General features: G+C 41.4%; 1 protein-coding gene across 4 annotated transcripts in view; it reads left to right on the plus strand.

The window, feature by feature from the left end:
• Positions 1-14,926, plus strand: part of LOC132398629 (arf-GAP with GTPase, ANK repeat and PH domain-containing protein 3-like) — a 501,357-nt gene that overhangs the window by 240,977 nt on the left and 245,454 nt on the right. The window lies entirely within an intron of this gene.

The following is a 14,926-nucleotide window of genomic DNA, read 5'->3' on the forward strand; positions in this document are numbered from 1 at the left end:
GAGTTTCAGCATGCTGCTTGCTTTAAGAAACTATGGATGTTAACCCAGGATAGGTTTATCTTCAAAATGAAAGTATGGTAGTTACCTGTGGTGCTGGCTGTCTATTGAACTGTTATCAACGCAGGGCAGGAATGTTATAATGAGTCGATTGGAAAGGTTAAGGTTGCTTGATTAACCTTTGCAACATCGAAAGCCTGGGTGTGACCTTGCAGTCTAAATTACAGGATTATTTGTGAGTCAGTAGCTGAAGGTGAAGGGAGGAGTTGAAGCATGACACATCTGAGCAGTGTTCTCCTGCAGGAGCAGAACCTGATTTCTTTCCCAGCATTCAACAGTTGCTCCAGTTGTATGAGAATTTTATAATCTTCCTGATGGGAGGGTTTGAGCTGCTGTTGTTTCCTTCACTGTTCTAGTAAAGCATTTTTTAAACATTTATGCACTTTCTTTTCTAAAATAACTTTTTCCATTCATCAAAGCTGGAGTTCCAGTTACATTTATCCCTTTAGATCAGTGATTCAAAACCATTTTTTGGCCATGGCCCCCCTTAGGAGCTCTTCTCAGGTTCCAGGGACCCCTTTCAAACAGGGATACAACACAAATAGATAGACAGAAAATCATTTATTATTGAACATCAAAAAAATTTGAACATTCCAACATACTGGACAAAACTTAAAAAAAAGACTGTATGAAATTAAACATCTATTGGGCCTAATGCGATCCTTGAGCTTGGTGCTTTTCTGCAAGTTTCATGATATCGGGCTCCAAATTAGACAAACACAGTTGGGGGTCATCTCTTGTTGCGATATCAATTCTGTTCCTGAATCGCTCTCAACCAACTAATATATCCAAACACGTATACTATAAAGTTACTAGGCTAAAAAAGGTCTAGCAAGACACGCTGATCTTTGGAGAATGAAGTGTGGCGATAATGGATGAGAGAACCCTTGATTGAATACGTTGACCTGGTGCACTCTGATTCGCAACTGACTCTGAAGTGAGGTTGTGTGGGAGGAGCTTAAGCAATGAATTTACCAAATTCAAACAGTGTGTTGGAAAGATATTATAAATAGGAGGGAAACTATTGACTCCAGTGAAGGTTGCTGCTTGGGTGTTTTTTCAGTTCAGTTACCATAAATACTTGGGGCTCCCCTTCTCACAGTTTTCAGTCGGTGGCCCCCTTCAAATGTGCCAGGGCCCCCAAAGGGGCCATATGCCCCCCGTTGAGAATGGCTGGTTTAGACCTTTCACTGCTTGCTGCTTTCTAGCTGAGGCTTAGTTGGAACAGGTCACCCAGTGAGGTGGCAGTTGTTTGTGATTGAGGGATTAGTGTTCTGTTCAGGTGAGTGGAGTTTTAGTCCAGAAGGCAAAGGAGCAGAATTTGACTATTTGGGCCATTGGCTCTGTTATTTAATCATGGCTGATCTATTTTCTCTCTCAACTCCATTCTCTTGCCTTCTCCTCATAACCAGAAGACAATAAGACATAGGGGCAGAAATTGGGCCCCTCAGCACATTAAGTCTGCTCCACCATTCCATCTTGGCTGATTTATTATCTCTTTCAACCACTTTCCCCTGCATTCTCCCCATAATCGTTGACACCCTTACTAATCAAGAACGATCAACTTCTTTTAAATATGCCCAATGACTTGACCTCCACAGCCATCTGTGGCAATGAATTCTACAGATTCACCACACTCTGGCAAAAGAAATTCCTCATCTTTGTTCCAAAGGGATGTCCTTCTATTTTGAGGTTGTGCCCTTTGGTCCAAGACTCTGCCAATATTGGAAACATCCTCTCCACATCTAGTCTATATAGACCTTTCAATATTCAGTAGGTTTCATTGAGATTCCCCTCAATCTTCTGAACTCCAGTGAATACAGGCCCAGAGCCATCAAATGCTTCCCATACATTAACCCTATCATCCAAGGACCAATATTGTAAACCTCCTCTTGACCCTTTCCAATATTAGAACATCCTTTCTTAGATATGGGACCCAAAGTTTAGAAAGTTGCCATATGTTCCAATGGGACATTGACAGGATGCAGAGCTCGGCTGTGAGGTGGCTATTGGAGTCTACTCTGGAGAAGTGTCAAGTGGTACACTTTGAAAGTTTGAACTTAAAGGCAGAGGACAGGTTTAATGGTAGGATTCTCAGCAGAGTGAACAGACAGATCTTGGGGTCTACATCCATAGATCCTTCAGAGTTGCTGCACAAGTCGACAGGGTGCTTTAGAAGGTTTATGATTTGTTAGTCTTTATTGGTGGGATTGAGTCCAAGAGCCCTGAAAAAATGTGCAGCTCTATAAAGCTCTTAAATCACACTTGTAATACTGTGTTCAGATCTGGTTGCCTCATTTTCGGAAGGATGTGGAAGCTTTAGAGAGGGTTCAGAAGAAATTTACCAGGATGCTGCCTGGATTAGAGAGTATGTCTTATGAGGAAAGGCTGAGCGAGCTAGGGCTTTACCCTTTGGAAGAGGAAGAGAGATGACTTGATAAAAATGCATACGATGATAAGAGGCTTAGAATGAGTGGACAGCCAGCACTACCTTTCCCCAGGGCAACAGTAGCAAATATAAGAAGGCATAATTTTTAAGGGGATTGGAGGAAACTATAGGGGGATGTTTTACATAGAGAGTGGTGGCTCTGTGGAACATACTGCAAAAAGTGGTGGTAGAGTGAGTTACATCAGGAACTTTTTAGAGGCTCTTAGATAAGCATGTGGATGAAAGAAAAATGGAGGTCTATATGGGAGAGAAGCATTAGATTGATCCTGGAGTAAATTTTGTCAGCACAATATCATGGCCAAGGAGCCTGTACTGTGCTGTGCTTTTCTGTTTACCTACCTTTCTATGTTTACCTATCTTTACTACCTTTACCTCCATCTATCACTGTAGCATAGACAAATTTGGTCACAAATATCAGTTGCATCATCCAGTCATTAATATATAATCAGAAAGTAATGGACCCAACACTGACTCCTGCAGAGCATCACCAGTCACCAGCAGGCAAACAGAGAAGACCCCTTTTAACCTTCTATCCATGCTAGTGTTTTCTTTTGTGTTTTACCTTGTTTAGCTATCTCATATGCTGCTCCTTGTCAAAAGCCTTCTGAAAATCCAAGTAAACAAGATCCAGTTTTTCCCCATTACTACCTCTCCACTGTCATTTTCCAGCTGTTTTATGTCCACTCTTGCCTCTCTTTTACTCTTTATTTATCTTTTATTTCTATATACTTTATATATTTTCCTGCTGCCCTACCTGACAATTAGGGTTGTTGGCCATGCAGTATATAAACGCAAGTTGTAGTACTGATTTACTGACCTCAAGCCAGTGATGGAACCAGAGCGCATCTGAGGGCAGATGCTTATCACCACTTCAGTTCAAGCATCTTCATGTTGGATTACTGGGTGAATGAATAACGAGATGTTCCATGTGGCCTGAGTACTGGTATCAATATTAGTGAACTGGCAGGAAGGAAAAGTGAACAGGAACAAGTAGAGCTGGTATAACTTACACTTAGGTAGTGTGTTCATTCAGTGGAGTTGGGAGTTACGCTGGTCATGTACGCGCGACAACTTCAGGGGAGCTGTGTCATGGAGACATGAGACTGAGCAGCTACATGATAAAAGCTGGAGGAACTCGGTGAATTGAGCAGCATCCTTGGGTTTAAAATGGGCAGGATCTTTTGAGTTCATCTGGACTGAGAGAGAAGGGGGAGATGGCCAATATGAAGTCGTGGGAAAAAGGGGTGGGATAAGATCTGGAACTGATAGGCAGATGGAGGAGGAGAGTGTGGAAACGGTAACTGAGGCCCTCTGTAGATGTTGCCTGAACTGTTGGGTTCCTCCACCGTTTTGTCTGAGCTGTGTTTTGGGTTGTTCCATGTTCAATGTGTGCACTACTGGGCCTATCAGAAAAAATCGCAGCTTCTGGCATCACAACAGGGGATTAATACTGAAAGTACATAAGCAGACTTAGTTCCACAATCTACATGCTCACTTTCAAGGACTTTACTGCTCATATTCTCAGTATTTTTTTTTCTTATTTGGACAATTTGTCATCTTTTGCTATTGGTTACCAGACTTTGTTTATGTATAATTTTTCATAAATATTATTGTATTTTTTTATTCTCCTGTAAATGCCTGCAAGAAATTGAATCTCCAGGTAGTATATGGTAACATATACATACTTTGATAATAAACTTATTTTGAACTTTGAGGCAGTTTGTTAATGACCTGCACGTAAAGTGATAGTGAAGCACAAAATGGAGCTGTCAGGTCACCATTTATTCATTCACAAAGTAGGGAGTTTAACTTTGTCTCATATGACAGTCTGTGAGGGGTGGGCTGTGAGAAATATTCTTTCATCCTGCAAGACCTTGCTGTTGAAATGCTGGTGATTGTTATGAGGCTGATTATAGTGTGGAACATGGGGGAGAAGTAGTAAAAAGTAGGAGGGGATTGGTCTCAACACAAAGCTCCTGTACGCAGTTCTTTTGCGAGTGATGTGGATATAGCAAGGGACAGGAAAAATTGTGTGGTCTTCAGCTCATGTAGTTTATACCAGGAGTGAACAGTGCCTCGTCTACTTGACCAAAATTCAACCAGTTTTAAATGAAACTCTGTCCCTCTGAAACTCTAACCTTCAGTTACATCCTGTCAAAATACTAGCTAACGCTTAACAAAGCTGACCCTGTGCTTCTAGCTTGTATGCTGTTGCTTTTTGCACCCACTGCCTTAGAAACATATAAACATAGAAAACCTACAGCACAATACAGGTCCTTTGGCCCACAATGCTGTGCCATTCATAATCTTACTTTAGAAATTACCTAGGGTTACCCATAGCCCTCTAATTTTCTAACCTCCATGTACCTATCCCGTGTCTCTTAAAAGACCCTATTTCTATCCACCTCCACCACCATTGCTGGCAGTCCATTCCACACACTCACCACTCTCTGTGTGAAAAGACTTACCCCTGACATCTCCTCTGTACCTATTTCCAAGCACCTTAAAACTATGCCCTCTTGTGCTAACAATTTCAGCCCTGGGAAAAAGCCTCTGGTTATTCACACGATCAATGCCTCTTTATCATCTTATACACCTCTATCAGGTCTCTTTGCATCTTCTGCCACTCCAAGGAGAAAAGACAGTGTTCACTCAACCTATTCTCTTAAGTCATGCTCCCCAATCCAGGCAACATCCTTGTGAATCTCCTCTGCACCCTCTCTATAGTTTCCACATCCTTCCTGTAGTGAGGTGACCAGGACTGAGCACAGTACTGCAAGTGGGACCTGACCAGGGCTCTATATAGCTGCAACATTACCTCTCAGCTCTTAAACTCAATCCCAAGGTTAATGAAGGCCGAAGCAATGTATGCTTACTTAACCACAGTCAACCTGGGCAGCAGCTTTGAATGTCCTATGGACTCGAACCACAAGATCCCTCTGATCTTCCACACTGCCAAGAGTCTTACCATTAATACTATATTCTGCCATCATATTTGACCTATCAAAATAAACCACCTCACACTTATCTGGGTTGAACTCCATCTGCCACTTCTCAGCCCAGTTTTACATCCTATCAATGTTGCACTGTAACCTCTGACAGCCCTCCATACTATTCACAACACCCCCAACCTTTGTTTCATCAGCAAATCTACTAACCCATCCTACCACTTCCTCATCCAGGTCATTTATAAAAATCATGAAGAGAAGGGATCCCAGAACAGATCCCTGAGGCACACCAATGATCACTGACCTCCATCCAGAATATGGACTCGTCTACAACCACTTTTTTCCTTCTGTGGACAAGCCAATTCTGGAACCACAAAGCAAGGATCCCATGTCTCCTTACTTTCTCAAGAACCCTTGCATGGGGCACCTTATCAAATGCATTGCTGAAATCCATAAACACTATATCTACTGCTCTACGTTCATCAAGGGTTTTTAGTCATATCCTCAAAAAATTCAATCAGGCTTGTAAAGCATGACCTGCCTTTGATCTTCTCCATCAATTTACCAACCACTGAAGTAAGACTCACTGGTCTATAATTTCCTGGGCTATCTCTATTCCCTTTCTTGAATAAGGGAATACCATCTGCAACCCTCCAATCCTCTGGAACTTCTCCCATCCCCATTGATGATGCAAAGATCATCGCCAGAGGCTCAGCAATGTCAGCAATCCCTCGCCCCCCCCCCCCCCACAGTAGCCTGGGGTACATCTCATCCAGTCCTGGAGACTTATCCAACTTGATGCTTTCCAAAAGCTCCAGCACATCCCCTTTCTTAATGTCTATATGCACAAGCTTTTTAATCCGCTGCAAGTCATCCCTACAATCACCAAGATCCTTTTCTGTAGTGAATACTGAAGCAAAGTATTCAGTAAGTACCTCTGCTATCTCCTCCAGTTCCACAAACACTTTTCCACTGTTACACTTGATTGATCCTATTCTCTCCCATGTTATCCTCTTGCTCTTCACATATTTGTAGAATGTCTTGGGGTTTTCCTTAACCCTGCTCGCCAAGGCCTTCTTATGGCCCCTTCTGGCTCTCATAATTTCATTCTTAAGCTCCATCCTGCTAGCCATATAATCTTCTAGATCTCTATCATTGCCTAGTGTTTTGACCCTTTTGTGTGCTTTTTTTCTTGGCTAGATTTAGTTTTTTCGGCAAATTTTATTTTTCCAGACCTGGTTAGGCTTTGCAGTTAATGTATAAGAACTTTTAAGGCTGATTTTCCCAAATGTAATAGGAGGGATTGATGGATGTAGACCCCAAGAATACATTAAGACTTTATCCTCTGAGTGCAGGAGATGAGAGGAAATCTTTCTGAGGTATACAAAATTATGAATCTAAATAGGGTGAATGTATGTAGGCTTTTCCCCTTCAGTTTGGGTGAGACTCGAACTAGAGATCATTGATTAAGGATGAAGCATTCAAGGAGACTCCCAGGAGAAATTTCTTCCCTCCCCCGAGTGTTGTGCAGGTGTGGAAGAACCTGTCTCTCTGGATTGAGTAGATGCGAGTTCAACTGTAATATTTAATGGAAATTTGGATAAGTAGAAGGATGAGAGGGTTTTGGAAGGATATGGTCTGAGTACAGGTAAGTGGGACCAGGTAGAAGATTAGGTTGCTGTGCACTGGATGGGCTGATGGGACTGTTTCTGTGACTCTGACTCTAAATGGAAAGATGACTCTTCTCCAGGTTTGTCATTTTTAGCTACTCTTTTATCTGTACTTTGTCTACCATTGTTAGCACTGAGTGTGATTCTCTGTACCTGAGTCTCTGTCTTTGCTTGTCAAAGACTGTGTTCCTTGAAAGCAAGGCTGCTTCCTGTTTTTCTCAATTTGGTTGTTCTAGCCCATCCATGCATGTCTAAATATTTACCAAAGGAAGTTATTGAAGGGCATTGCAATGTAATCGTAGCCAGCCAATACAGACATATTTCTCTTTAGGGCATTGAGAGGACTGTTATGCCTTAATGGCAGTTCAGCAGCTTTTCAGGCAATTCTATGAATATTGCCTGGATGTTGCTGCATACAGTTAGGTGCTGCTTCTATTTCTGGGGATCTACAAATGTGATGGAACATGGTACAAACACTGGCATGTTTCCTCACCTGTAATCTCTGACGGAAGCAGCTCAGATGGCTGGACTCAGGACACTACCCTGAGAAACTCCTGCAGTGATGTTGGGGCGATTTACCTCCAACAACTATATCCATTTTCCACTGTGCAAGCCATAGCTCTATTTAGTGGAATGTTTACCCCTTGATGCCATTTGAGTTCAGTTTCATACTTGATGCTGTACTCGGTCAGCTGCAGCTTTAACGTCAAGGGCACCCCCTCTCAGGCCTCTGTCTTCTGTTCATTTCTGGGTCAAGGCTACTGACTATGAGGTCTGGTGCTGCATTCTTCAGTGAAAATCAGGCGCTAAAATTGCCTCCTTTCTAACCTAGAGGTGTTTTCTTAATTAAAATCTTTCTTGTTTGAGACTTCTCTCTCTGTAGACCTGCCCATGCCCTTGTTTTTCCTATTCTTGTATGTGTATGAGTATGCTTATGTGTAACATCAGGATTCAGTCTTAAAGTCTTTCACTGAGATCTGTAGGAACTGTTTTTATGATGTGGGAAGCATAACTATAAAAAGAGTGAGTGTTGCAGTTGCTGCTGAGTTCTGATTTAAGCTGTGTGGTGGGAAGCTCTGCAGAGAAGAGATTGCGAAATCTTCTGTCTGTCCTTAAGCTGAAGTAAGTGACCTTGGCTCTGGCCGAGTTGATCTGCAGAATGCAAACAGAATTTAAAATCCAGTGTGAACGCCACCTTTTTCACAATCTCTGATGCATTATTAATCTGTTCTCTGTATAAATAGTCTGTTCAGGCATGAGTTTTATTGCATTAAACCATCATCATTTGTCTGTTTTCTCTTTGCTCTGAAAACCTGTGTGATGTGAAGTCTGTTGTTGCTTGAAGTCCATCCACCTCTCCCCCTTGCCCTACCTGCAGTGATGTCACTGGAGATAAATGCTGATCTCAGGTGGCTGGGTTTCAGCATATTGTTTCATTGTGGATCTGATTATGATGACATGTGTAATCGCTGATCTTTAATACTCAACCCCACCGTCTTCTTCAGTAGTTCCTTTGGACCAACAGAAAACAAAATGATGAAGGAAGTTAGTGGGTCAGCCAGCATCTGTGAAGCTAAAAGGATAGTTGACATTTTGGACTACTATCCTGATGTATGGTTTCAGCTGGGGAGAGGTAGCAGGTTTTGGATGAGGAAAGATTACAGATTTTGGATACAGAGAGAGTACAGATTGTTGGACAGGGAGAACTTGAGAGCAGTTATAGATGTTGGATATGGCAGTGTTGGATGGGGAGAGGGTAAAGATGTTGGATATGGAGAGGTCCTGCTGGAGAATTTGTAAAATATTGCAGAGACAATGGTGGTGATATTTTCTCATACGTTGAGTAGGTAATCCAGTTCACAGAAGTACTTAGAAGAGCAGGGATCACTGCTGCCCAGTAGCCCAGGAGCTTTGTACCCAGTCTGAGGTTTTGAATAGACTCAGCGTGTTGGTGCATTGATGTTAGTGGTCTGCCTTTGTTGAGAAATGGTTCCCCCTTTCCAGAGTATTGTTGTGAACCTTTATTGTTGGAGGGCAGTGTGGTGCAGTAGGACAGCTCGGTACCAGTCTTTGCACTTAATAGATGCTGAATATATGTTTCAGTGAATGACTTAACATGACACTTGCTGCAGAATTATTAGTTCAGGCCCCTTGATAATGTCTTCATAAGGATTGTGTAGTAATCACTCCATCTATACTGTTTTATCATGAAAATTTTGGAAGAATAGATTGCAGGGACATTTGTGGGATGGATAGGATTGTTTCTGAGCCATCATATCAGTATCATCTGTATCATACGAAATATGGAAGGGGAAGTTAACTTTCCCAGTTACTGTGGTGGGAATTGAATACGAGCCACTATTATTAAGCTGGCCTCTCAGGATATCGTGAGCATCAAACCACTTGAGAAAATCCGACAATAGGGTCCTCTCTCAATGAGTAATTAGCAGCAATGGCAAACTGTCACTTTTGGATGTCAGCAATGTATAAAATGAGCCTCTGGGAGAGGAAGGGAAAAAGGAAGGAAAATTCTCAAAATCAGCTTCTTACAAATCAGCCACAGCCGTGCTTTCCGATGTACCGGCAATACAGTTAGTGGAAAATATTGCACACTTTGGGGTCTGTATCTGTACTGTATTCCAGTACTTGGTGCTTGGTAAAGTGTACAGATTTTGGTGTCTGTGTTTACCCTGCATGATCATTTAAAATTTAGAGTTCAGGATCTTTGGTTGTGCTTTGTTTGAGTGCTATGATCGCTGTTCATAATTGAACACTCTGGGTTCTATATGTGGAACTATTATTTTTAGTAAATGTTGCTGAATTTAGGACGATTATTTTCCCTACATCTTCATTTTTGGGTTCTGACAAGATCAGCATTTATTGCCCTGCCTAATTGAGAAGGTGCTGAAATTATTTGATGAGGGTCAGGCAGTGGATGTTATGTGCATGGACTTTTAATAAAGCATTTGACAAGGTTCCTCTTGGTAGGTTGGTCCAAGGCGATCATAGAACACTACAGCACAGAAGCAGACCCTTTGGCCCATCTAGTCTATGCCATTAATGTGCCTAGTCCCATTGACTTGCGCTTGGACCATAGCCCTCCATACCCCTCCCATCCATGTACCAATCCAAATTTCTCTTAAATGTTGAAATCAACTCTGTGTCCACCACTTATGTTGGCAGCTCATTCCACAGTCTCTCCTCTGAGTGAAGAAGTCCCCTCTCATGTTCCCCTTAAACATTTCATCTTTCACCCTTGACCCATGACGTCTAGTTGTAGTCTCATCTGACCTCAGTGGAAAAAACCTGCTTGCATTTATCCTATCTATACTGTGCATAATTTTGTACGCCTCTATCAAATCTCCCCTCAATATTCCACATTCTAGGGAATAAGTCTTAACCCATTCAACCTTTCTCATAACTCAAATCCAGCACCATCCTTGAAAATTTTCTCTACATACTTTCAATCTTATTTAAATCTTTCCTTTTAAATTTTATTTATTTATTTATTACATTTTAGAAAATTACAAGAATAAAAGAGTTGATGAAATAGTGAGAAAAATAATATTAACCCTCCCCCCTCCCCTTAACCCTCCCCCCCTTAACCCTTATCTAAAGAAAGAAAAAAAAGAAGAGAAAGATTGCCTGGATATCGGAGGATCCCCACATGCTCCATAGAGTTCAAAATAATTTTAATATTTATTTTTACTTTCCCCAATTACTTTATAATTTTATCTTCAAAGGACCTATGTATTTAATCCTATCTTTTTTAAGTATGGGTGCCAAATTTTCAAAAATATATCATATTCATTTCTTAGATTGTATGTAATTTTTTCAAGTGGAATACAACTATGTATTTCATTATTCCAACAATCCATAGTTAAATATAAATCAGATTTCCAAGTAACTGTGATAACTTTTTTGGCTACTGCCAATGCAATTTTTATAATTTTTTTCTGATACTTATTCAATTTAAGTTTTGGTATTGTCCCTTCAATGTCTCCTAATAAAAATAATGCCGGACTATGTGGGAGTTGTACTCCAGTAATTTGGAGGGTTACAATTTCCAAATTTTAAGAATTATTATAAAGCAAATCAACTTAGATTTATTGTGTCTTTTTTTGATGAAGAAAAACTGGCATGGATTAGAATAGAATTAGATAAGATAGGAGAAAACATACCAGAAGATTTTATATATAAATGAGAATCCAAATGGATACGGGGAAAAAAAAGAATCTCCTATATTAAGACACTTGATTGATTTATGGAATAAGGTAAATATGGACAATGAGATAAAGAAATTTAAATCTTTCCTGTAGTTAGATAACCAAAACTAGACACAATACTCCAAATTAGGACTCCCCAGTGTCTTATACAATTTCAACATACATTCCAACTCCTGTATTCAATACACTGATTAATGATGGACAATATGCTAAAAGCTTTCTTTATGACCTTATCTACCTGTGACACCACTTTCAAAGAATTATGTGTCTGTATTTCCAGATCTCTCTGGTCTACCACCTCCTCAGTACCCTACCCCATGCCATGTAAAACCTACCCTGGTTGGCCCTCCTAAAGTGCACCACCTCACATTTATCTAAATTAAATTCCATCTGCCATTTTTCAGTCCATTTTTCCAGCTGCTCCAGATCCTGCTTTGATAGTCTTCCTCGCTGTCTACTACACCCCCAATCTTGGTGGCAGCCATAAATTTGCTGCTGCAGTTCACCATATTATAATCCAGATTGTTGATATGGATGGCAAACAACAGTGGATTCAGTACTGATCCCTGTGGCACACCACTAAGTCACAGGGCTCCAGTCAGAAAAGCAACCATTTACTACCACCCTCTGACTTCTCCCAAGAAGCCAATGTCTAATCCAATTTACTACCTCATCTTGAATACCAAGCAACTGAACCTTCATGATCAACCTACTATGTGGGACCTTGTCAAAGGCCTTGCTAAGGTCCATGTGGACAACATCCAGTGCTTTGCCTTTGACCTTCCAGGTGACTTCTTCGAAAAACTCTATAAGATTTTTGGGAGGATTGGAGAGGTTCTGGAGGATTGGAGGTTTGCAGATGTTGTTCCCTTATTCAAGAAAGGGAGTAGAGATATCCCAGGACATTAGACACCAGTGAGTCTTACTTCAGTGGTTAGTAATTTGATGAAAAAGGTCCTGAGAGGCAGGATTTATGAACATTTGGAGAGTATGATTAGGAATAGTCAGCATGGCTTTGTCAAAGGTAGTTCATGTCTTACAAGCCTGATTGGATTATTTGAGGATGTGACTAAATACATTGATGAAGGTAGAGCAGTAGATGTAGTGTATATAGATTTTATCAAGGAATTTGTAAGGTGCCCCATGCGAGGCTTATTGAGAAATAAGGAGGCATGAGATCCAAGGGAACCTTGCTTTGTGGATCCAGAATTAGCTTGCCCACAGAAGGCAAAGAGTGATTATAGACTGGTCATATTCTGCTTGGAGGCCAGTGACCAGTGGTGTGCCTCAGGGATCTGTTCTGGGACCCCTTCATTTTGTGATTTTTATAAGTGACCTGGATGGGGATGTGGTGAGATGGGTTAGTAGATTTGCTGATGACACAAAGGTTGGGGGTGTTGTGAATGGTGTGGAGGGCTGTCAGAGGTTTCAGCAGGACATTGATAGGATGCAAAACTAGGCCGAGAAGTGGCAGATGGAGTTCAACCCAAATAAGTGTGAGGTGGTTCATTTTGGTAGGTCAAATATGATGGCAGAATATAGTATTAATGTTAAGACTCTTGGCAGTGTGGAGGATCAGAGGGATCTTGGGGTCTGAGTCCATAAGACATTCAAAGCAGCTGTGCAGGTTGACTCTGTGGTTAAGAGGGCATATGGTGCATTGGCCTTCATCAACTGTGAGATTGAGTTTAAGAGCCAAGAGGTAATGTTACAGCTATATAGAGCCCTGGTCAGATCCCACTTGCAGTACTGTGCTCAGTTCTGGTCACCTCACTACGGGAAGGATGTGGAAACTATGGAGAGGCTGCAGAGAAGATTTACAAGGATAATGCTTGGATTGGGGAGCATGACTTATGAGAATAGGTTGTGTGAACTCGGCCTTTTCTCCTTGGAGTGGCGGAGAATGAGAGGTGACCTGATAGAGGTGTACTAGATGATTAGAGGCTTTGGACGTGTGAATAGTCAGAGGCTTTTTTCCAGGGCTGAAATGGCTAGCATGAGAGGGAACAGTTTTAAGGTGCTTGGAAATAGGTACAGAGAAGATGTCAGGGGTAAGTTTTTGACACAGAGTGGTGAGTGCATGGAATGGGTTGCCGGCGGCAGTGGTGGAGACGGATATGATAGGGTCTTTTAAGAGTCTCCTGGATGGCTACATGCAGTTTAGAAAAATAGAGGGCTATGGGTAACCCTAGGTAATTTCTAAAGTAAGTACATGTTCGGCACAACATTGTGGGCTGAACGGCCTGTATTGTGCTCTAGGTTTTCTATGTGTCTATGTTAAGATTGGTTACACATAACCTACTCACACACAAAGCTATGTTGACTATCCCTACTCTGTCCCTGTCTATCCAAATACTTATATATCTGGTCCTTCCAATAACTTATCCATTACTTGGTTCGGCACAGCCAAGAAGGGCCAGAAGGCCTGTTTCTGTGCTGTAATGTTCTATGGTTCTATGGTACTGATGTCAGGCTCACCGGTTTTCAATTACCTGGCTTATTTTTAGAGCCTTTCTTAAACAACTTAACAATTTTAGCTTTTCTTCAATCCTCAAGCACCTCACCCATGGTTAAAGATGTTTTAAATATCTCTGCTCGGGCGCCTGTAATTCTGCACGAACCTTTTACAGGGTCCTTTTACATCTTGTCAGGCCCTGGGTGTTTATAATAGGTATCCACAGTTAATTGGCAAATTGGATCCAAAATTGCTTTGGTCAGGGAAGATATTAGTGGTAGAGGTATGTTCTGACTAGAGGTCCGTGACTGGTGTTGTCTTGGAGGAATTAGTGCTGGAAGATGCCAATCGATATTTGGGAAATTAGTCTCCCACCACAACAATGCTGTTATTATTATACCTTTCCAGAATCTTGTCTCCCTATCTGCTCCTCGATATCCCTGTTACTATTGGGTGGTCTATAAAAAAAACATCCAGTAGAGTTATTGACCCCTTCCTATTCCCAACTTCCAGCCACAGAGACTACGTAGACAATTCCTCCATTACTTTCTCTTTTTCTGCAGCCATGACACTATCTCTGATCAACAGTGCCACGCCCCCACCTCTTTTGCCTCCCTCCCTTTCTGAAACATCTGAAGCCCGGCACTCGAAGGAACCATTCGTGCCTTTGAGACATCCAAGTATCTGTAATGGCCACAACGTCATAGCTGCAAGTCCTGATCCATGCTCTAAACTTATCTGCTTTGTTCATAATACTCCTTGCATTAAAACATTGTTTGCCATAATTGAAAATATAAGTGGTATATTGCAGAATTTAAGTGGTATAAATTTGCAGAATACAGTAAAATTTATATAGTTTTCAATAGTGAGGTAAGTTGTCAAAGGATGTGGCAAGATAGAGATTATATGTAAATTTGGTCAGAAAAATAGCAGATGAACTATAATCCAGACAGTGGCATAGATCATGAGGGACATAGACTGAGTGAAAGCACTTCATCTTTTTTCCTAGTGCTGGAGATGCTGAAAGCACAGGTTTTAGATCAGAGGTAAAAGATTTTAAAGGGATATTAGGGGCAACTTCAGGTATGTGTATTTGGAATGAGCTGCCGAAATATTGGTTG

This window comes from Hypanus sabinus, chromosome 1 (assembly GCF_030144855.1).
Source record: "Hypanus sabinus isolate sHypSab1 chromosome 1, sHypSab1.hap1, whole genome shotgun sequence".
In the NCBI taxonomy this organism is placed as follows: domain Eukaryota; kingdom Metazoa; phylum Chordata; class Chondrichthyes; order Myliobatiformes; family Dasyatidae; genus Hypanus; species Hypanus sabinus.